The sequence below is a fragment of the Aedes aegypti genome, chromosome 2, assembly GCF_002204515.2.
Source record: "Aedes aegypti strain LVP_AGWG chromosome 2, AaegL5.0 Primary Assembly, whole genome shotgun sequence".
NCBI classification, from domain to species: Eukaryota; Metazoa; Arthropoda; class Insecta; order Diptera; family Culicidae; genus Aedes; species Aedes aegypti.
Genome location: NC_035108.1, coordinates 320,278,567 through 320,302,351, shown reverse-complemented (window position 1 = coordinate 320,302,351; position 23,785 = coordinate 320,278,567). Strand labels below are relative to the sequence as shown.

The following is a 23,785-nucleotide window of genomic DNA, read 5'->3' as shown; positions in this document are numbered from 1 at the left end:
GCCGCATTCGAAAGATATACTCCTCAAGATTATGATCACTACCTGGAATACCGGTTCCGGATCCAGTGGCCACCGGGAATCGGCTACCATGTTGGCCACGTGGAATTTCAGTACACTCAGTCCAGAAATCTGCAGTCATCACCAAATTGTATAAGATGCAGGCCATATAGGAATGTACTGTCTTCAGCAAACTTGCTTCGGGGACCAAGAACTTCCACATGGGATACAATTTAGTTCAGAACTTGACCACCGCGTGGCGCTAGCGTCGATATGAACTTCCGGTATGGGCTAATTATGCGATAACTCGAGATTGCAAGCACATAGAAGGATGCTGTTTTCGGCAAAGTTGCTCAGAAGGATAAGCACTTCCACATAAGATACAATTTAGTTCAGAACTCGACCACCGCGTGGCGCTAGCATCAATACGAACTTCCGGTAGGGGCTAATTATGCGATAACTCGAGATTGCGAACACATAGAAGGATGCTGTCTTCGGCAAAGTTGCTCAGGAGGATAAGCACTTCCTCATGAGATACAATTTATTTCAGAACTTGACCACCGCGTGGCGCTAGCATCAATACGAACTTCCGGTAGGGGCTAATTATGCGATAACTCGAGATTGCGAACACATAGAAGGATGCTGTCTTCGGCAAACTTGTTCAGGAGGATAAGAGCTTCTACATGAAATACAATTTAGTTCAGAATTCGACCGCTGCGTGGTGCTAGCTTCTATATAAACTTCCGGTAGGAGCTAATTATGCGATAACTCGAGATTGCGAACACATAGAAGGATGCTGTCTTCGGCAAAGTTGCTCAGGAGAATAAGGACTTCCACATGAGATACAATTTAGTTCAGAACTCGACCGCTGCGTGGCGCTAGCGTCGATATGAACTTCGGGCAGAGGCTATTTATGCGATAACTCGAGATTGCGAACACATAGAAGGATGCTGTCTTCGGCAAAGTTGCTCAGGAGAATGAAGACTTCCACATGAGATACAATTTAGTTCAGAACTCGACCGCTGCGTGGCGCTAGCGTCGATATGAACTTCGGGCAGAGGCTATTTATGCGATAACTCGAGATTGCGAACACATAGAAGGATGCTGTCTTCAGCAAACTTGTTCAGGAGGATAAGAACTTCTACATGAAATACAATTTAGTTCAGAAGTCGACCGCTGCGTGGTGCTAGCTTCTATATAAACTTCCGGTAGGAGCTAATTATGCGATAACTCGAGATTGCGAACACAAAGAAGGATGCTGTCTTCGGCAAAGTTGCTCAGGAGGATAAGCACTTCCTCATGAGATACAATTTAGTTCAGAAGTCGACCGCTGCGTGGCGCTAGCTTCTATATAAACTTCCGATAGGAGCTAATTATGCGATAACTCGAGATTGCGAACACAAAGAAGGATGCTGTCTTCGGCAAAGTTGCTCAGGAGAATGAAGACTTCCACATGAGATACAATTTAGTTCAGAACTCGACCGCTGCGTGGCGCTAGCGTCGATATGAACTTCGGGCAGAGGCTATTTATGCGATAACTCGAGATTGCGAACACATAGAAGGATGCTGTCTTCGGCAAAGTTGCTAAGGAGGATAAGCACTTCCTCATGAGATACAATTTTGTTCAGAACTTGACCACCGCGTGGCGCTAGTGTCGATACGAACTTCCGGTAGAAGTTAATTATGCGATAACTCGAGATTGCGAACACATAGAAGGATGCTGTCTTCGGCAAACTTGTTCAGGAGGATAAGAACTTCTACATGAAATACAATTTAGTTCAGAAGTCGACCGCTGCGTGGTGCTAGCTTCTATATAAACTTCCGGTAGGAGCTAATTATGCGATAACTCGAGATTGCGAGCACATAGAAGGATGCTGTTTTCGGCAAAGTTGCTCAGGAGGATAAGGACTTCCACATGAGATACAATTTAGTTCAGAACTCGACCGCTGCGTGGCGCTAGCGTCGATATGAACTTCGGGCAGAGGCTATTTATGCGATAACTCGAGATTGCGAACACATAGAAGGATGCTGTCTTCGGCAAAGTTGCTCAGGAGGATAAGCACTTTCTCATGAGATACAATTTAGTTCAGAACTTGACCACCGCGTGGCGCTAGTGTCGATACGAACTTCCGGTAGAAGCTAATTATGCGATAACTCGAGATTGCGAACACATAGAAGGATGCTGTCTTCAGCAAACTTGTTCAGGAGGATAAGAACTTCTACATGAAATACAATTTAGTTCAGAAGTCGACCGCTGCGTGGTGCTAGCTTCTATATAAACTTCCGGTAGGAGCTAATTATGCGATAACTCGAGATTGCGAGCACATAGAAGGATGCTGTTTTCGGCAAAGTTGCTCAGGAGGATAAGGACTTCCACATGAGATACAATTTAGTTCAGAACTCGACCGCTGCGTGGCGCTAGCGTCGATATGAACTTCCGGCAGAGGCTAATTATGCGATACAAGAATGCGAACAATAGAAGGATGCAGTCTTCGGCAAAGTTGCTCAGGAGCATAAGGACTTCCGCATAAGATACAATTTAGTTCAGAACTCAACCACCGCGTGGCGCTAGCGTCGATACGAACTTCCGGTAGGGGCTAATTATGCGATAACTCGAGATTGCGAACACATAGAAGGATGCTGTCTTCGGCAAAGTTGCTCAGGAGGATAAGGACTTCCACATAAGATACAATTTAGTTCAGAACTCGACCACCGCGTGGCGCTAGCGTCGATATGGACTTTCGGTAGGGCTAATTATGCGATAACATGAGATTACGAGCACACAGAGGATGCTGTCGTCGGCAAAGTTGCTCAGGAGGATAAGCACTTCCTCATGAGATACAATTTAGTTCAGAACTTGACCACCGCGTGGCGCTAGTGTCGATACGAACTTCCGGTAGAAGCTAATTATGCGATAACTCGAGATTGCGAACACATAGAAGGATGCTGTCTTCGGCAAACTTGTTCAGGAGGATAAGAGCTTCTACATGAAATACAATTTAGTTCAGAAGTCGACCGCTGCGTGGTGCTAGCTTCTATATAAACTTCCGGTAGGAGCTAATTATGCGATAACTCGAGATTGCGAACACATAGAAGGATGCTGTCTTCGGCAAAGTTGCTCAGGAGAATGAAGACTTCCACATGAGATACAATTTAGTTCAGAACTCGACCGCTGCGTGGCGCTAGCGTCGATATGAACTTCGGGCAGAGGCTATTTATGCGATAACTCGAGATTGCGAACACATAGAAGGATGCTGTCTTCAGCAAACTTGTTCAGGAGGATAAGAACTTCTACATGAGATACAATTTAGTTCAGAAGTCGACCGCTGCGTGGTGCTAGCTTCTATATAAACTTCCGGTAGGAGCTAATTATGCGATAACTCGAGATTGCGAACACAAAGAAGGATGCTGTCTTCGGCAAAGTTGCTCAGGAGGATAAGCACTTCCTCATGAGATACAATTTAGTTCAGAAGTCGACCGCTGCGTGGCGCTAGCTTCTATATAAACTTCCGATAGGAGCTAATTATGCGATAACTCGAGATTGCGAACACAAAGAAGGATGCTGTCTTCGGCAAAGTTGCTCAGGAGAATGAAGACTTCCACATGAGATACAATTTAGTTCAGAACTCGACCGCTGCGTGGCGCTAGCGTCGATATGAACTTCGGGCAGAGGCTATTTATGCGATAACTCGAGATTGCGAACACATAGAAGGATGCTGTCTTCGGCAAAGTTGCTAAGGAGGATAAGCACTTCCTCATGAGATACAATTTAGTTCAGAACTTGACCACCGCGTGGCGCTAGTGTCGATACGAACTTCCGGTAGAAGTTAATTATGCGATAACTCGAGATTGCGAACACATAGAAGGATGCTGTCTTCAGCAAACTTGTTCAGGAGGATAAGAACTTCTACATGAGATACAATTTAGTTCAGAAGTCGACCGCTGCGTGGTGCTAGCTTCTATATAAACTTCCGGTAGGAGCTAATTATGCGATAACTCGAGATTGCGAACACAAAGAAGGATGCTGTCTTCAGCAAACTTGTTCAGGAGGATAAGAACTTCTACATGAAATACAATTTAGTTCAGAACTCGACCGCTGCGTGGCGCTAGCGTCGATATGAACTTCGGGCAGAGGCTATTTATGCGATAACTCGAGATTGCGAACACATAGAAGGATGCTGTCTTCAGCAAACTTGTTCAGGAGGATAAGAACTTCTACATGAAATACAATTTAGTTCAGAAGTCGACCGCTGCGTGGTGCTAGCTTCTATATAAACTTCCGGTAGGAGCTAATTATGCGATAACTCGAGATTGCGAGCACATAGAAGGATGCTGTTTTCGGCAAAGTTGCTCAGGAGGATAAGGACTTCCACATGAGATACAATTTAGTTCAGAACTCGACCGCTGCGTGGCGCTAGCGTCGATATGAACTTCCGGCAGAGGCTAATTATGCGATACAAGAATGCGAACAATAGAAGGATGCAGTCTTCGGCAAAGTTGCTCAGGAGCATAAGGACTTCCGCATAAGATACAATTTAGTTCAGAACTCAACCACCGCGTGGCGCTAGCGTCGATACGAACTTCCGGTAGGGGCTAATTATGCGATAACTCGAGATTGCGAACACATAGAAGGATGCTGTCTTCGGCAAAGTTGCTCAGGAGGATAAGGACTTCCACATAAGATACAATTTAGTTCAGAACTCGACCACCGCGTGGCGCTAGCGTCGATATGGACTTTCGGTAGGGCTAATTATGCGATAACATGAGATTACGAGCACACAGAGGATGCTGTCGTCGGCAAAGTTGCTCAGGAGGATAAGCACTTCCTCATGAGATACAATTTAGTTCAGAACTTGACCACCGCGTGGCGCTAGTGTCGATACGAACTTCCGGTAGAAGCTAATTATGCGATAACTCGAGATTGCGAACACATAGAAGGATGCTGTCTTCGGCAAACTTGTTCAGGAGGATAAGAGCTTCTACATGAAATACAATTTAGTTCAGAAGTCGACCGCTGCGTGGTGCTAGCTTCTATATAAACTTCCGGTAGGAGCTATTTATGCGATAACTCGAGATTGCGAACACATAGAAGGATGCTGTCTTCGGCAAAGTTGCTCAGGAGAATGAAGACTTCCACATGAGATACAATTTAGTTCAGAACTCGACCGCTGCGTGGCGCTAGCGTCGATATGAACTTCGGGCAGAGGCTATTTATGCGATAACTCGAGATTGCGAACACATAGAAGGATGCTGTCTTCAGCAAACTTGTTCAGGAGGATAAGAACTTCTACATGAAATACAATTTAGTTCAGAAGTCGACCGCTGCGTGGTGCTAGCTTCTATATAAACTTCCGGTAGGAGCTAATTATGCGATAACTCGAGATTGCGAACACAAAGAAGGATGCTGTCTTCGGCAAAGTTGCTCAGGAGGATAAGCACTTCCTCATGAGATACAATTTAGTTCAGAAGTCGACCGCTGCGTGGCGCTAGCTTCTATATAAACTTCCGATAGGAGCTAATTATGCGATAACTCGAGATTGCGAACACAAAGAAGGATGCTGTCTTCGGCAAAGTTGCTCAGGAGAATGAAGACTTCCACATGAGATACAATTTAGTTCAGAACTCGACCGCTGCGTGGCGCTAGCGTCGATATGAACTTCGGGCAGAGGCTATTTATGCGATAACTCGAGATTGCGAACACATAGAAGGATGCTGTCTTCGGCAAAGTTGCTAAGGAGGATAAGCACTTCCTCATGAGATACAATTTTGTTCAGAACTTGACCACCGCGTGGCGCTAGTGTCGATACGAACTTCCGGTAGAAGTTAATTATGCGATAACTCGAGATTGCGAACACATAGAAGGATGCTGTCTTCGGCAAACTTGTTCAGGAGGATAAGAACTTCTACATGAAATACAATTTAGTTCAGAAGTCGACCGCTGCGTGGTGCTAGCTTCTATATAAACTTCCGGTAGGAGCTAATTATGCGATAACTCGAGATTGCGAGCACATAGAAGGATGCTGTTTTCGGCAAAGTTGCTCAGGAGGATAAGGACTTCCACATGAGATACAATTTAGTTCAGAACTCGACCGCTGCGTGGCGCTAGCGTCGATATGAACTTCGGGCAGAGGCTATTTATGCGATAACTCGAGATTGCGAACACATAGAAGGATGCTGTCTTCGGCAAAGTTGCTCAGGAGGATAAGCACTTTCTCATGAGATACAATTTAGTTCAGAACTTGACCACCGCGTGGCGCTAGTGTCGATACGAACTTCCGGTAGAAGCTAATTATGCGATAACTCGAGATTGCGAACACATAGAAGGATGCTGTCTTCAGCAAACTTGTTCAGGAGGATAAGAACTTCTACATGAAATACAATTTAGTTCAGAAGTCGACCGCTGCGTGGTGCTAGCTTCTATATAAACTTCCGGTAGGAGCTAATTATGCGATAACTCGAGATTGCGAGCACATAGAAGGATGCTGTTTTCGGCAAAGTTGCTCAGGAGGATAAGGACTTCCACATGAGATACAATTTAGTTCAGAACTCGACCGCTGCGTGGCGCTAGCGTCGATATGAACTTCCGGCAGAGGCTAATTATGCGATACAAGAATGCGAACAATAGAAGGATGCAGTCTTCGGCAAAGTTGCTCAGGAGCATAAGGACTTCCGCATAAGATACAATTTAGTTCAGAACTCAACCACCGCGTGGCGCTAGCGTCGATACGAACTTCCGGTAGGGGCTAATTATGCGATAACTCGAGATTGCGAACACATAGAAGGATGCTGTCTTCGGCAAAGTTGCTCAGGAGGATAAGGACTTCCACATAAGATACAATTTAGTTCAGAACTCGACCACCGCGTGGCGCTAGCGTCGATATGGACTTTCGGTAGGGCTAATTATGCGATAACATGAGATTACGAGCACACAGAGGATGCTGTCGTCGGCAAAGTTGCTCAGGAGGATAAGCACTTCCTCATGAGATACAATTTAGTTCAGAACTTGACCACCGCGTGGCGCTAGTGTCGATACGAACTTCCGGTAGAAGCTAATTATGCGATAACTCGAGATTGCGAACACATAGAAGGATGCTGTCTTCGGCAAACTTGTTCAGGAGGATAAGAGCTTCTACATGAAATACAATTTAGTTCAGAAGTCGACCGCTGCGTGGTGCTAGCTTCTATATAAACTTCCGGTAGGAGCTAATTATGCGATAACTCGAGATTGCGAACACATAGAAGGATGCTGTCTTCGGCAAAGTTGCTCAGGAGAATGAAGACTTCCACATGAGATACAATTTAGTTCAGAACTCGACCGCTGCGTGGCGCTAGCGTCGATATGAACTTCGGGCAGAGGCTATTTATGCGATAACTCGAGATTGCGAACACATAGAAGGATGCTGTCTTCAGCAAACTTGTTCAGGAGGATAAGAACTTCTACATGAGATACAATTTAGTTCAGAAGTCGACCGCTGCGTGGTGCTAGCTTCTATATAAACTTCCGGTAGGAGCTAATTATGCGATAACTCGAGATTGCGAACACAAAGAAGGATGCTGTCTTCGGCAAAGTTGCTCAGGAGGATAAGCACTTCCTCATGAGATACAATTTAGTTCAGAAGTCGACCGCTGCGTGGCGCTAGCTTCTATATAAACTTCCGATAGGAGCTAATTATGCGATAACTCGAGATTGCGAACACAAAGAAGGATGCTGTCTTCGGCAAAGTTGCTCAGGAGAATGAAGACTTCCACATGAGATACAATTTAGTTCAGAACTCGACCGCTGCGTGGCGCTAGCGTCGATATGAACTTCGGGCAGAGGCTATTTATGCGATAACTCGAGATTGCGAACACATAGAAGGATGCTGTCTTCGGCAAAGTTGCTAAGGAGGATAAGCACTTCCTCATGAGATACAATTTAGTTCAGAACTTGACCACCGCGTGGCGCTAGTGTCGATACGAACTTCCGGTAGAAGTTAATTATGCGATAACTCGAGATTGCGAACACATAGAAGGATGCTGTCTTCAGCAAACTTGTTCAGGAGGATAAGAACTTCTACATGAGATACAATTTAGTTCAGAAGTCGACCGCTGCGTGGTGCTAGCTTCTATATAAACTTCCGGTAGGAGCTAATTATGCGATAACTCGAGATTGCGAACACAAAGAAGGATGCTGTCTTCGGCAAAGTTGCTCAGGAGGATAAGCACTTCCTCATGAGATACAATTTAGTTCAGAAGTCGACCGCTGCGTGGCGCTAGCTTCTATATAAACTTCCGATAGGAGCTAATTATGCGATAACTCGAGATTGCGAACACAAAGAAGGATGCTGTCTTCGGCAAAGTTGCTCAGGAGAATGAAGACTTCCACATGAGATACAATTTAGTTCAGAACTCGACCGCTGCGTGGCGCTAGCGTCGATATGAACTTCGGGCAGAGGCTATTTATGCGATAACTCGAGATTGCGAACACATAGAAGGATGCTGTCTTCGGCAAAGTTGCTAAGGAGGATAAGCACTTCCTCATGAGATACAATTTAGTTCAGAACTTGACCACCGCGTGGCGCTAGTGTCGATACGAACTTCCGGTAGAAGTTAATTATGCGATAACTCGAGATTGCGAACACATAGAAGGATGCTGTCTTCAGCAAACTTGTTCAGGAGGATAAGAACTTCTACATGAGATACAATTTAGTTCAGAAGTCGACCGCTGCGTGGTGCTAGCTTCTATATAAACTTCCGGTAGGAGCTAATTATGCGATAACTCGAGATTGCGAACACAAAGAAGGATGCTGTCTTCGGCAAAGTTGCTCAGGAGAATGAAGACTTCCACATGAGATACAATTTAGTTCAGAACTCGACCGCTGCGTGGCGCTAGCGTCGATATGAACTTCGGGCAGAGGCTATTTATGCGATAACTCGAGATTGCGAACACATAGAAGGATGCTGTCTTCGGCAAAGTTGCTAAGGAGGATAAGCACTTCCTCATGAGATACAATTTAGTTCAGAACTTGACCACCGCGTGGCGCTAGTGTCGATACGAACTTCCGGTAGAAGTTAATTATGCGATAACTCGAGATTGCGAACACATAGAAGGATGCTGTCTTCAGCAAACTTGTTCAGGAGGATAAGAACTTCTACATGAGATACAATTTAGTTCAGAAGTCGACCGCTGCGTGGTGCTAGCTTCTATATAAACTTCCGGTAGGAGCTAATTATGCGATAACTCGAGATTGCGAACACAAAGAAGGATGCTGTCTTCGGCAAAGTTGCTCAGGAGGATAAGCACTTCCTCATGAGATACAATTTAGTTCAGAAGTCGACCGCTGCGTGGCGCTAGCTTCTATATAAACTTCCGATAGGAGCTAATTATGCGATAACTCGAGATTGCGAACACAAAGAAGGATGCTGTCTTCGGCAAAGTTGCTCAGGAGAATGAAGACTTCCACATGAGATACAATTTAGTTCAGAACTCGACCGCTGCGTGGCGCTAGCGTCGATATGAACTTCGGGCAGAGGCTATTTATGCGATAACTCGAGATTGCGAACACATAGAAGGATGCTGTCTTCAGCAAACTTGTTCAGGAGGATAAGAACTTCTACATGAAATACAATTTAGTTCAGAAGTCGACCGCTGCATGGTGCTAGCTTCTATATAAACTTCCGGTAGGAGCTAATTATGCGATAACTCGAGATTGCGAGCACATAGAAGGATGCTGTTTTCGGCAAAGTTGCTCAGGAGGATAAGGACTTCCACATGAGATACAATTTAGTTCAGAACTCGACCGCTGCGTGGCGCTAGCGTCGATATGAACTTCGGGCAGAGGCTATTTATGCGATAACTCGAGATTGCGAACACATAGAAGGATGCTGTCTTCGGCAAAGTTGCTCAGGAGGATAAGCACTTCCTCATGAGATACAATTTAGTTCAGAACTTGACCACCGCGTGGCGCTAGTGTCGATACGAACTTCCAGTAGAAGCTAATTATGCGATAACTCGAGATTGCGAACACATAGAAGGATGCTGTCTTCAGCAAACTTGTTCAGGAGGATAAGAACTTCTACATGAAATACAATTTAGTTCAGAAGCAGGCATTACAATCTCATCTGATCAAAGAGATCATCTTCGTATGGTTAAAAGATATTATCCTCAATCCAAGAGTGCATTGAAAAGATTGTATCTTTCCATCTTGATGATCTTGACACGTCTTGGGGAAATGATAAAATTTCCGCTGGTGATAACTGACGTACTTTGAGGTTATTTGCTCAGAACTAATAAGCTTTTCCTTGAAAAAAAAAAAATGTTTTCTGATTCTGGAATGAGCATTTTTTAGAACATGGTATCTACTGGTAAACTATAGGCTAATCTTTGAGTGAATCCACGAATTTGAAGTTCGAGAAAGAACTGGTAGGGGCTATATTAGAGGGTTTATGTCGGCCAGGTATTAAACTGCTTAGAGGTGATAATATTGTTAGCTTGTTTATCAAACGTATTACGGTCATTTGACTGTCTCCTACCAGAAGACACTTGAAACAATTAGTGTACCAGTGGAGAATTTCCCGTTTTATGAACAATTTTCCATTGCAGAAGTGAACCTTCACTTCCCAGCACTTAAATATACCTAAATTGTGGTTAAGCTCAATGCGCTGTATTGTAGACTCGATATGCTACATAGCGCATCATGTTCGTCCTAATCCTATCACAAGAATTTGGACATATATAGATTTTCAAGTGTCGAATGTAAGGCATATAATAAAAAATGTGGCAAATACAATAGTAATCTTTTTATTTATCTTTGTTTAGGCTGATACAAATATTAATTTTCTTTTAAGTCCGAGACGACTAGGAAGGTACGAGGGTGGTGGATAAAAATAAATAAGGAACAAAAAAATGAAAATGAAAATAAAAGTTTTTATTTTGAATTTTTATTTTTAAAGATAGTTGTTGAGCTTGTTGCAATCCACCTCTGGATCATTATTTAACATGTTTTTAAATTTAAAAATTGAAAAAACTTAACTTTTGGCAAAAAAAATGATGAATCTTTTTTTTCTCCCCTTCAAAATTTTCGGATTTTTGAAGGGGGGGGGGGGTGACATTAATATTAATATTTCTTTCAGCCTTATTAGTGTAATTCCTTGTCAGTAGTGTTCCGCGTAACTTTCTATATAAAACTAATTTGGTTATTCATTTAAAACGCATTGTTGTTTGGAATATTTCGGCGACTATTGTCCTAGAACAGTCGAATTCCATCTTTGAGGAATGTGGTATTTGAGATTCTCAAAATGCAGTTAGATTCTATGGTACGTTGTACGCGGAACTTAGTACGTTTTATGCAGTGATAAAATTAGTCTTGAATGCATTACAGTGAAATGCTGCAAAGAAAGATAAGTGGATAAAGAAGGAATATTAAAATGAAAATTTGTTTTATTTCAAACATGTCAGTCTACTTACTTTCGTTGAATGTGCGAAGCTTTCACAAATTTGAAATACCTCTCTCAAACACTGTCACCGTAACTATACATCGCGGATTGCTGAGTCAAAAAGATTTTATCGAGCATCAATAGAGCCAAAGATCTTCATGAAAAGATTATCAAAGAGCCCTAGATGATAACTTCTTATTTGATCTATATCTTGCTCAGATGATCGAAAGATGAGATGAAATGCAATGCCTGTTCAGAAGTCGACCGCTGCGTGGCGCTAGCGTCGATATGAACTTCCGGCAGAGGCTAATTATGCGATAACTCGAGATTGCGAGCACATAGCAGGATGTTGTCTTCGGCAAAGTTGCTCAGGAGGATAAGGACTTCCACATGAGATACAATTTAGTTCAGAACTTGACCACCGCGTGGCGCTAGCGTCGATACGAACTTCCGGTAGGGGCTATTTATGCGATAACTCAAGATTGCGAACACATAGAAGGATGCTGTCTTCGGCAAAGTTGCTCAGGAGGATAAGCACTTCCTCATGAGATACAATTTAGTTCAGAACTTGACCACCGCGTGGCGCTAGCGTCGATACGAACTTCCGGTAGAGGCTAATTATGCGATAACACGAGATTGCGAACACATAGAAGGATGCTGTCTTCAGCAAACTTGTTCAGGAGGATAAGAACTTCTACATGAAATACAATTTAGTTCAGAAGTCGACCGCTGCGTGGCGCTAGCTTCTATATAAACTTCCGGTAGGAGCTAATTATGCGATAACTCGAGATTGCGAGCACATAGAAGGATGCTGTTTTCGGCAAAGTTGCTCAGGAGGATAAGGACTTCCACATGAGATACAATTTAGTTCAGAACTCGACCGCTGCGTGGCGCTAGCGTCGATATGAACTTCCGGCAGAGGCTAATTATGCGATAACTCGAGATTGCGAACACATAGAAGGATGCTGTCTTCGGCAAAGTTGCTCAGGAGGATAAGGACTTCCACATAAGATACAATTTAGTTCAGAACTCGACCACCGCGTGGCGCTAGCGTCGATATGGACTTTCGGTAGGGCTAATTATGCGATAACATGAGATTACGAGCACACAGAGGATGCTGTCGTCGGCAAAGTTGCTCAGAAGGATGAGGACTTCCACAAAAGAAACAATTTGGTTTAGAACTCGACCACCACGATGCTAATTTTAAATGAAAACAAATAAACAAATTGCTGAAAGAAATTCGTTAGAAACTCCAAAATGACCTAAACAGTAATTTAAGGAGAAATTTTTAAAATCATTGGATAAATAAATAAATAAAACTTACGCCATGAGGAGTACTAGGGGTGTCTCTCCTAGGAGATAATTTATAAGGATGTCCCTGAAAAAAAATTCTGGGGCGTATCCCTAGAAGAAATAAGAGATAAAATTCCGAAAGGAACTCTTGAGCACATTTCATAAGAAACTTCCTACATTTTTTTACCCCTACTTAAAAAAGTGCACGTAATCCTCTGCTGGAGTTGTGATTATCACCTACACTATTCATCGCAAGTTAGAGTAAGTAGATTTGCGAGCATGACTTGAAGTATAAAGATGTGAATGTGTTCGGATAGTGATAATTATCAATATTATTTTTGAGATAAATAAAAGTTTATAGTACAGTGAAACCTCCATGGGTTGATATTGAAGGGCCCATTGACTCATGTAAATATTGAGTGTGTGAATTTGATTTAACGTAAAATTTAGTGCTGAAGTAGTTGATTTGATTCAGAATCAATTAGTTTTGCGTAAGTAAAAATAATTAACAGGATAGTAACGACAACATAAAACATTCTTCTCCGTCAACTTCTGGACATTTCTTTAGAATCAGCATCTGCAGAAATTTCAACAAATCTTGCGTACAAGAATTTGCATAAAGGTTTTGTATTAAGGTGAAGATGAATCGAAGCCAAACCTCAAATTTTCAAGAGCACGGATCTGGAGAACCAAACATCCGTTTAAGCTTAAAACTTAATCGATTGGTCACTCGCTGGTGGTGACCAATCGATTAAGTTTTCAGCTCAAACGGGTGTTCGGTTCTCCAGATCCGTGCTCTTGAAAATTTGAGGTTTGGCTTCGATTCATCTTCACCTTAAAACATTATTGCCAGGAAGAACTCAGAAAAACTTCGTCAGATTATCATGAAAGAATATTTGTAAAAAAAAAATTAAGCGATTTCGCAAACACCAATGAAAAAATCCCAAAAATTCAAATTTCTCGTAGAATTCCATAACAAAGTATTAGAAGAATCAAATAAGACTCATGTAGAACTTCGATAAGACCTTCAGTAGATTTCTGGAACAATTGAATAAATGAACGTGGAGGAATTCATACATTAACTCGAACGAATGTTGGAAATATCTTATGGACTAATACTAGAAAGAACAGCTGGAGGAATTCCAGAAATAGCTTCATTGGGACGCATTAAAAAGATCTCTACAGAGATTTTTGCAGAATGTCAGAGGTTTCTCTAAGGATTACTTAAAATATTTCCACAGTGAATTCTCCAGACATTCCGCTGGTAGTCCTCTCAAGATTCTTCTAGGATTTATTCCTAAGATTTCCTCCAGGGATCGCGCCAGGAATTCTATAACGAATTATTCCAGAGATTCTACCATTCATACCATTCAATTGGGGATTTTACAAGAAATTATTCAATGAGTTCCTATAGGGATCGCTGGAGAAATTCTTGCAAGAGCCCAAGAAGAGATTCTCGAGGAAAGCTCTGGAGGAATTCCTTACAAAAATCCCCGAAAAATCATATATGCTTTTCAGTTACGCAGTCTTTATTTTTTTCAACGTTCTATTTATAATGAAGGCCGCTTAGACGAAACTCATATTTCATTTATATATACAGTCAAATCTCTACCAGTTCATTCCTGAAACGATATCTACAGCAAACCATGTAGAGATTTTTCTGAAGCGATCCTTGGAGAAATTCCTGAAGAAAAAACTGGAGAAATCTCTGTAGGAATTCCTATAAAGATTTGCATAGAGAAATCTCTGGAGGAGTCTTTGGATAGACTCATGTACTGCCCATAACTGCATATTTGTAACATTCGACAAAAGTAGGCATTGAGTAAATGGAATACCAAGTGTACATTTCATGGCAGTATGGGAGGAAACTAAAATTCCTAAAAATTACCAGGAACTCAAGAGTGCTTATTTGAGGCTGATATTTTGTACAACTCATATCGCATACTAGGTGAATAGTCAGAAAATAATTCTGATACTAATTTCATTGCTGTTACATTACGAGGCTCATTTATAATCTCAATGTTACTGTTATGCGGTTATAATTACCAATGTGATAAAACAACTTGGTATTTTTTTTCGAATTTTCTAGAACAATCCCACAGATTTCAGTAAGTTGATCGAAAGTATTTATCATTTGATGACTCTCCATGGTATTAACTCCAATTTGTCAAAAATGTCGAATGTGACTGTTAAGCAGTTATGGGCAGTGTAGGCATTCATGAAGGACTCTTGGAGACATCTTTGGAGGAATCACTGATGAATCCTTGGAGGTATCCCAGGAAGAATCGATGTAGAAATTTTGCTGGTGGAATCGCTAGAGAAATCCCTGGAAAAACCCCTGTAGATTTTTTGCTGGAGAAACCTTTGTAGATTTTTGCTGGATAAATCCCTGGAAGAATCCTTATAGGAATATTTAAATGGAAAAATTCTCGAAAAATCTAAGGAGAAAAATCTAAAGAAATCTATGAATAGATTTTCAAAAAAAAATTATGGAGATTTTATAAGAGGATATGTAGAGATTTTTTTTTAATGAAAACCATGGAGAAATTTTAGCATAAGTTCTGATAATGTTCTAACAGGAATTAATGGGAGAATCTCTAGAGAAATTTCAAGAAGAACTCTTGGGGGAATCCATGGAGTATTATTGGAGACCCAGTACGAATCCCTGGAGAAATTCTTGGGGAATCCCTGGAAGATTATCTTGAGAAATTCTTGAGGCGTTTCATGGAATTTCCTTGAGGACTTCGTGAGTTTTAGAACACCTGCAGAAATTCCTTGTGGAATCCTTGTAGAATTTTCTCGAAGAATCATCCCTGGAGGAATCCCGGAATAATTTCTGAACGAATCTCGAGAGAACTGCTTGGGGATATCTTTGTATGTATCGGTGGAGGAATCCTCGGAAGAAATTCTGAAGATATCACTAGAGAAACATCTTTAGTAATCTTTGAAGAAATTGTTTTAAGTGTTACTCCAAGAGGAACTCCTGGAGAATGCCTTGAAGATATCTGTGCAAGAATCCTTGTAGACACTTTCCTGGAGGAATCCTTGCAAAAGTCTGTGGAAAATTTTATAGAGGAATACCAGAAGAAATAACTTAAAAAATCCCTGGAGAAATTTCGAAGTATTCCTGAAACGAATCCTGGAGGAATCCTTGGAAAAATTCCTTTAGGAATCCCAATAAAAAACCATTGCAAAATCTAATAAATAAAAAACCTTTGCTGAAAACCTTTGCAAAATCTATAAAGAAATCCTTATACATATTTTTTCTTGTAGGAATCCTTGTAAAAATTCCATGTCAACTCCCTGGAGGAAGATATTCCATGCATGGCGAACAAAAGTTCTTCCTGAAAGAATCTCTGGCAAAAGTCCTAGGGAACCCCAGAGGAAATCATTGTAGAGCTTAAGGTAAAGAATAGCTTGGATTATTTTCTGGTAAAATACTTGGAGGAATCTTCGAAGGATTTCCTGGAGAAATATCTGAGGGAGTCTCTGGAGATATTTCGAGAGGATGAGGACAGAAGGGCATGGGTTTGTATTCCATCGTATAAGCTCTCGGTATATAACTGTTGAATCCATCATACAAATCATTTAAGGTTACTGGACTTAATCCTTTGAATACCTCCGATGTGAACTACGACTTGAGATCCAGATAACTTTTTGGAGGAAATCCAGAAGGAAATACTGGTATAAAGTCATAATATTCCTCCGGATCCAATTAAAAACTAAAGTGCACATATACTGCAACAACTTCTAAAGAAACCTAGAAGTAATTTTTTTTTTGCAACTTCATGACGTTATCTGTATCTGAACTCTTGTTGGAATTTTAGAAGTGACTACAATATAGTTCATATCATATCATAGAGCTCGTTTTATATTATATACAATCGACTCTCCACAACTCGATATTCTATAACCCGATATACTCTATAACTAGACGGATTTTCCAGTTCCTTCAAATTTCCATACATTGTGCTCTCCATAAGTCGATATTTCTGTAACTCGATATCTCCACAAGTTGATGTTACGTGAGATGTGAATTTCTCTCCATAACTTGATATCTATTTTATTTTTTTTATGTTTTGGGGAAACGTGATCTAATTTTTGTTTGAAGGTGAATAAATACTTACAAGTTGTAATTACATGAAAATGATAAAAACTATTGTCAGTAAAAATAACGTGATTTTTCGAGCACTCCGAAAAATGTTTTCAAATAATAGTTTGTAAAGAAATATCAACAAAATAATATTGCTTTCTTGCAAAAATGATAATAAAAATATTGGAAATACAGAAATTTGTTCTTTCGATTTTGTGTCGGTATATTCTATTATTTGATAATTCTATAAGTCGATGGTCCCTTGAATATATTATGGAGAGTCAACTGTAGTTTATATCGTTACATATATTTCATGTCGGATCGTGTAGTTCATATAAGAGCAATATAATGACGAGCGTCACAAGGAATTTACTACGCAGAATTAAAAAAAAACTGAACAACTTTGCCGAAGATAAAACCTTCAAAAAAGAGTTCCTTCTGGAAATACATATAGACGCCAGCACCAAATGCTGGTTAAATTTTAAACGTATGATCATGACTAATTCCTTATTCTCTCGAACAATTTTACCGCAGACAGCATCCTTCTATAAGTAGGGTCTCGGGTTTTCAAACCCAAACTCGAATGGTTCGGGTCGGGTTTGAAGGCTAGAATTTTTTTTTTTTCGAGTACCTCGGAATCGGGCTTGTAAAAATGCGGATTAAGGTGGACTTTAGTAAGAGTTATGATAAGAGTAACAATCGGAAAGCTTCCTGATGTATCAGAAACGATGAATTTATCTATTTTTAAAACTCGGTCTTTTCTTACAAAAAATGTTTAGGTTTCGAGTCAGATTCGGATTTGAACAGTGGATTTTTTTTTCAGATTCGGATCAGGTCTGAGTACGGGTCGAGTCCGGGTGTAAAAAAATTAAGTAAGTCGGGTACGGGTCGTGTTTGGGCTCAAAAAATGTGAAACCGCCCTCTAATAATTAACCTCTATCGGAAATACAAATCGACTTCAAATCCACCGGGTGGTCGAATTCTAAACTGAACTGTAGCCCAAGTGGAATACCTTATTCTTTTGTGAGACGGACCCTAATATTGTGGTTGGTTCACAAACCTCTCACGCTGAAGACCTGGGATCAAATCACATACCCTTGATGGTCACTTTTGATCTCAAAGCCGTTGGTCTCAAGATAAACTTGCTATGGGTTAAAAATCTCATTATAAGAGACAAAAAAATATCCTCTTGGGCAACTTTGCCAAGGACAGCATCCTTCTATATGCACACAATCTCCAGTAATCGCATAACTAGCCCTTACCGGAAGTTCATACTGACGCCAGCGCTACGCGGTAGTCAAGTTCGTAACTAAATTGTAACCAATGTGAAAGTCCTTATCCTCCTGAGCAACTTTGTGGAAGACAGCATCCTTCTAAATGACCCATAACGCGGGTACGTCACATTTTCGTGGTGCGTTATGGAGAAAAGATATACCAGTGAACCCTGACTGTTTCAAACGAAGAGAACCGGATGTTCGAGTAATGAAAGGAACACTTATTAGTCCTTATTACATTTTAAACCTTGTTGAAAGTGACAAGTCTCGGTTTTCCCAGTTGACAATGATCGAGACAAGAAAAAAATGGAGTCGAATTGAACAATTTGTTTCATTTGATTCTCTAGTTTGAAGAAGTAGGGACTATAATTCTGATGCACGGACAATATCTGTGTGCCACGCGGTGGTCGAGTTCTGAACTAAATTGTATCTCATGTGGAAGTGCTTATCCTCCAGAGCAACTTTGCTGAAGACTGCATCCTTCTATGTGCTCGCAATCTCGAGTTATCGCATAATTAGCCTCTACTGGAAGTTCATATCGACGCTAGCACCACGCAGCGGTCGAGTTCTGAATTAAATTGTATCTCATGTGGAAGTCCTTATCCTCCTGAGCAACTTTGCCGAAGACAGCATCCTTCTATGTGCTCGCAATCTCGAGTTATCGCATAAATAGCCCCTACCGGAAGTTCATATCGACGCTAGCGCCATGCAGCGGTCGAGTTCTGAACTAAATTGTATCTTATGTAGAAGTTCTTATCCTCCTGAGCAACTTTGCCGAAGAAAGCATCCTTCTATGTGCTCGCAATCTCGAGTTATCGCATAAATAGCCCCTACCGGAAGTTCATATCGACGCTAGCGCCATGCAGCGGTCGAGTTCTGAACTAAATTGTATCTCATGTAGAAGTTCTTATCCTCCTGAGCAACTTTGCCGAAGACAGCATCCTTCTATGTGCTCGCAATCTCGTGTTATCGCATAATTAGCTCCTACCGGAAGTTTATATAGACGCTAGCGCCACGCGGTGGTCGATTTCTAAGCTAAATTGTATCTCATGTGGAAGTCCTTATCCTCCTGAACAACTATGCCGAAGACTGCATCTTTCTATGTGCTCGCAATCTCGAGTTATCGCATAATTAGCCTCTACTGGAAGTTCATATCGACGCTAGCGCCACGCGGTGGTCGAGTTCTGAACTAAATTGTATCTTATGTGGAAGTGCTTATCCTTCTGAGCAACTTTGCCGAAGAAAGCATCCTTCTATGTGCTCGCAATCTCGAGTTATCGCATAATTAGCCCCTACCGGAAGTTCATATCGACGCTAGCGCCACGCAGCGGTCGAGTTCTGAACTAAATTGTATCTCATGAGGAAGTGCTTATCCTCCTGAGCAACTTTGCCGAAGACAGCATCCTTCTATGTGTTCGCAATCTCGAGTTATCGCATAATTAGCCCCTACCGGAAGTTCGTATCGATGCTAGCGCCACGCGGTGGTCGAGTTCTGAACTAAATTGTATCTTATGTGGAAGTGCTTATCCTTCTGAGCAACTTTGCCGAAAACAGCATCCTTCTATGTGCTCGCAATCTCGAGTTATCGCATAATTAGCCCATACCGGAAGTTCATATCGACGCTAGCGCCACGCGGTGGTCAAGTTCTGAACTAAATTGTATCCCATGTGGAAGTTCTTGGTCCCCGAAGCAAGTTTGCTGAAGACAGTACATTCCTATATGGCCTGCATCTTATACAATTTGGTGATGACTGCAGATTTCTGGACTGAGTGTACTGAAATTCCACGTGGCCAACATGGTCCCCTTCGTAGCCGATTACCGGTGGCCACTGGATCCGGAACCGGTATTCCAGGTAGTGATCAGAATTTTGAGGAGTATATCTTTCGAATGCGGCATAAAATTCATTATTCGGTTGATATTTCGCTGATTTATAGGGGTATACATTTCTGGGTCATAATGACCCCAGTATCTTATTAAGTTGTTTTTCTTAACATCCGCGGAAGGTTAAGCAAAACGGATGCAATATGTTAGAGTATTAGTATGACACTTTATGTCAGATTTTTTTTTTGTTGGAATCGAGAACTTATATCCGTCTATGTATATACGAATCTAAAAATTGATAAAAAAAAAACCTGATCTGCGATCACTATTTGATGAAGTTTAAAATACTTCACCACATATTCTTAACAGCGTTGTTAAAACTAGAATTCGATCTCAACTTGCTTAACGAAAAGCATTTTTACAAATTGGGGTTAATCTTGTAATCAGAGTCAGAAATTTCCATACAACGTTAAACGTCTAGAAGTATGCAACGCCCTGTGTACTATAAGTAAAGGCCCAAATGCAATGATAGCGGAATGGCAACGCTTTCTGTTACCGTTCCGCTATCATTGCGTTTGGCCTTAATTCATTCGATTTTGTTCAAAATGTTCCGATTCTTATTTGAAAAAAATATTAATTTAAATTGAATTTATTGTCGAAACATGAGAATCAAACGCATAACTAAAAAAAACTGGATGATCATTAGGGTGCGGTTTATTTTACGAATGTTTACAAAACCAAAAACAAACCAAAACCAAAAATTCAAATCACATATAAAGAAAAACCTCAAAGTTTGAGCCAGAAATATTAAGATTTAGAGGTGGCGCAAGCGACTTGAAGGTGATTTCTCAAATTATTAAATATGACCTTCATTGAAGTCTTCATAACTTTGTTATTTTCCAACCAATTTTGAAGCTTTTAGCATAATTCTCTTCAAAACTTAATTTGTACGTTGTAGAACATCAAATAAGTCCAAAATATAAACATAGTTAAAAGTAGTTTTCTTCCAATTTTTCTTCTTTGTACAAAACAATTCATCTTATTATGGTCAAACATAATTTCATGAATGGTCAACCGATTCCAAACTTTTTTACATGCTCAGGCTCCAAATTCAGTTGTTTTTAAGCGGTGAATACAACACATCTCATTAGAAAAATGTTTTGTCCTAATTATTCAACAGTAACTTCTCAGGAGAAAGTGAGAAAACTTTTTTTTTGCATTTTTATAAATTTTTCGCCCGGAATTACATTTTTACCATTGAATTGAAGTTTATAAAGCATCTCGTTGGAAATACGAGTTGAATAATGATTATATCTTTTGAAAAATTGATAAAAATGTTGTTAATTCAGTTGGTTTACAATCGTGTATACAACACATTTTATTAGCTTTGACCTTATTATTTAACAAAACTGCAAAAAAAAAAAATGATTTTTTGATAAAATTTTTAAAATTTTTTGAACATTTATATTTTTTTGCCAGGAATTACATGTATACCAATAAATTGAAGTTTATTATGCATCTTGTTATTACTACTAGTTGAATAGTGTATATATTTTTCAACAAATGCAAAAATATTTTTGTTATAAGATTGATGAAAAAATATTGTCTTAAATGTTTAGAAAAATAAAAAATCCTAGTTTCAGTTTTTCGCAAGTTAAAAACAACTAAATTAGTCTTAAGAACATAGCAAAAGCTTCGAAATCGGTTGAGTATTCATGAAGTTATAGTCAAACAATGATGAATTTTTCAGTAAAAAGAAGACAAATTGAGAGAAAATAACTTTTAACTAAGTCTAAGAGTTTGGTCCTAGGCAAATTTGATGTTTTACAAAATACATTAAATTTGGAAGAGATTTATTCCAAAAGAATGAAGATTTCTGTGAACATCACAAATAACTCTGTTCGAAATTTATAAACAGAAGCGAAATTCTGACCATCAAATCGAGATATTGTTTTGATCGACATAAGACATAAAAGGTCTGAAGATAATATCAAAATTTTATTCCTGGAACTTCTGAACCATAGCAAAATTTGATGTTTGTAGATCTAATGAATAGCTCGCTGATATTGGTTAGATCTTACAAAAGCTAAATATGATATGCTAATGGTATTCCAGGAGTAAATTGTAGATATCATTTTTAAATCTTTTAACTCTTATGTCTATCAAGGAAATATCACTTTTAGATGTCAATATTTGCTATTACTGGGGCCTTCCTTAGCCGAGTGGTTAGAGTCCGCGGCTACAAACCACAGCCATGCTGAAGGTGTCTGGGTTCGATTCCCGGTCGGTCCAGGATTTTTTCGTAAAGGAAATTTTCTTGATTTTCCTGGGCATTGAGTATAATCGTACCTGCCACACGATATACGAATGCGAAAATGGCAACTTTGTCATAGAAAGCTCTCAGTTAATAACTGTGGAAGTGCTCATAACAACACTAAGCTGAGAAGCAGGCTCTGTCCCAGTGGGGACGTTAATGCCAAGAAGAAGAAGAAGAAGAAGAATAAGAAGCAGAGGAAGGAGTGGAAGATTTGCTATTACTGAGTTTTTTTTCGCCTGCTAGGGTAAAGATTGTCCAGAAGATGTTGTTGTTGACATTACTATTTACATGGCTTTAGGGACTCTTCAAATGAGTTCTTTGTTGCGGGGGATAGTGGCGGTTGAAAAAAAAAAACTGCACAATCTTCTATATGTATTGAACAGAAAAATTCATTGGAATTTTTAATGAATTGCATTCCTATTCTTTAATAAATACATCTGAACATGCTAAAAAATATTTTCACGAATATTTCCCAGTTGTTTTATTTATATTTTGTAAAAAATTCACATACTAGGGTAAGTGTACCAGTTTTGGCCACCCTAAGGAAAAATATTGTTTATTTATAAATCAAAAGACCTTTGATTTATAAATAAACTCGAAAGCTTTCAATCCATGCTCAGCAGGGAAAATATAAAAACTTATCAGAAACTTTGTTTTTGTATTAAAAATGGTGGTGGCGAATACTGGACCACTTGCACCAGTATTCGCCACAATTTTAATTTCGGTTCCTGAATTCGCCACTTACGTTGATTTCTTATGGAGGGTGGCGAATCAGGAACAGGTGGCGAAAAACAGGTGCAAAGGAGCAAAAATTTTGAGGAAAATGATTTTTTCCTATTATTTTTTGAGAAAATTTTGCGGTTTCCAAGAATGTTTCCGTATCGTCTTAAAGCAATTTAGCGAACACTAAACAATTGGCAACCATATATGTAGTAAAACGGTATAAAATCTGGGGTGGCGAATAACTGGTACATGCCTAATACCGGTACAACTTCCCTACTCAGGACTTTGTTAGAATCCCTGTCCTAGATTGTGTTATAGGGTGTCCCAGAAAGTATGAGCATGACTTTGATAACGAGAATCATAGTATGAAATTCGAACAAATATATTTATATATTTTTGTGTTTCTTCGGTGTACTTTAAATGTTTAATAACGATAATACAACGACCGAATAGTCGTTAGGATTGAAAAAGTTGATTTTGGAAAACCTATTTTTATCTGGCCAGCACAGACATAACTTTTTGGTTTTATTGGAGCTTTACTGACAGTATGGTGAGCTCGTACCCATACTTTCTGGGACATCTTATAGAATTGTGGTAATTTTCTGTTCAGTATTCTACGTGATTTTCGTCCAGTCTTTTGGTACCCTGCCTGTGATCTAGTGATATTTAGACTGATAAATTTGATTTAAGTTTAATATAATTTAAGTTTTGTGTGTCAAGAAATCATTGGGGTGAATGAATCTCTTGGTACCATAATAAAATTTATTATATTTTGTTGGTGTAAATTTATCCCACTAGAAGCTAGAGGAGAGTCCCATCTACCCATTTATTGGGAATTATAGGAATTGCGCC

At 40.1% G+C, this 23,785-nt stretch overlaps 1 protein-coding gene across 1 annotated transcript in view; it reads right to left on the bottom strand.

The window, feature by feature from the left end:
• The window catches only part of LOC5570957 (netrin receptor unc-5), a 507,697-nt gene that overhangs the window by 29,800 nt on the left and 454,112 nt on the right, over window positions 1-23,785 (bottom strand). The gene's annotated exons all lie outside the window — the stretch shown is intronic.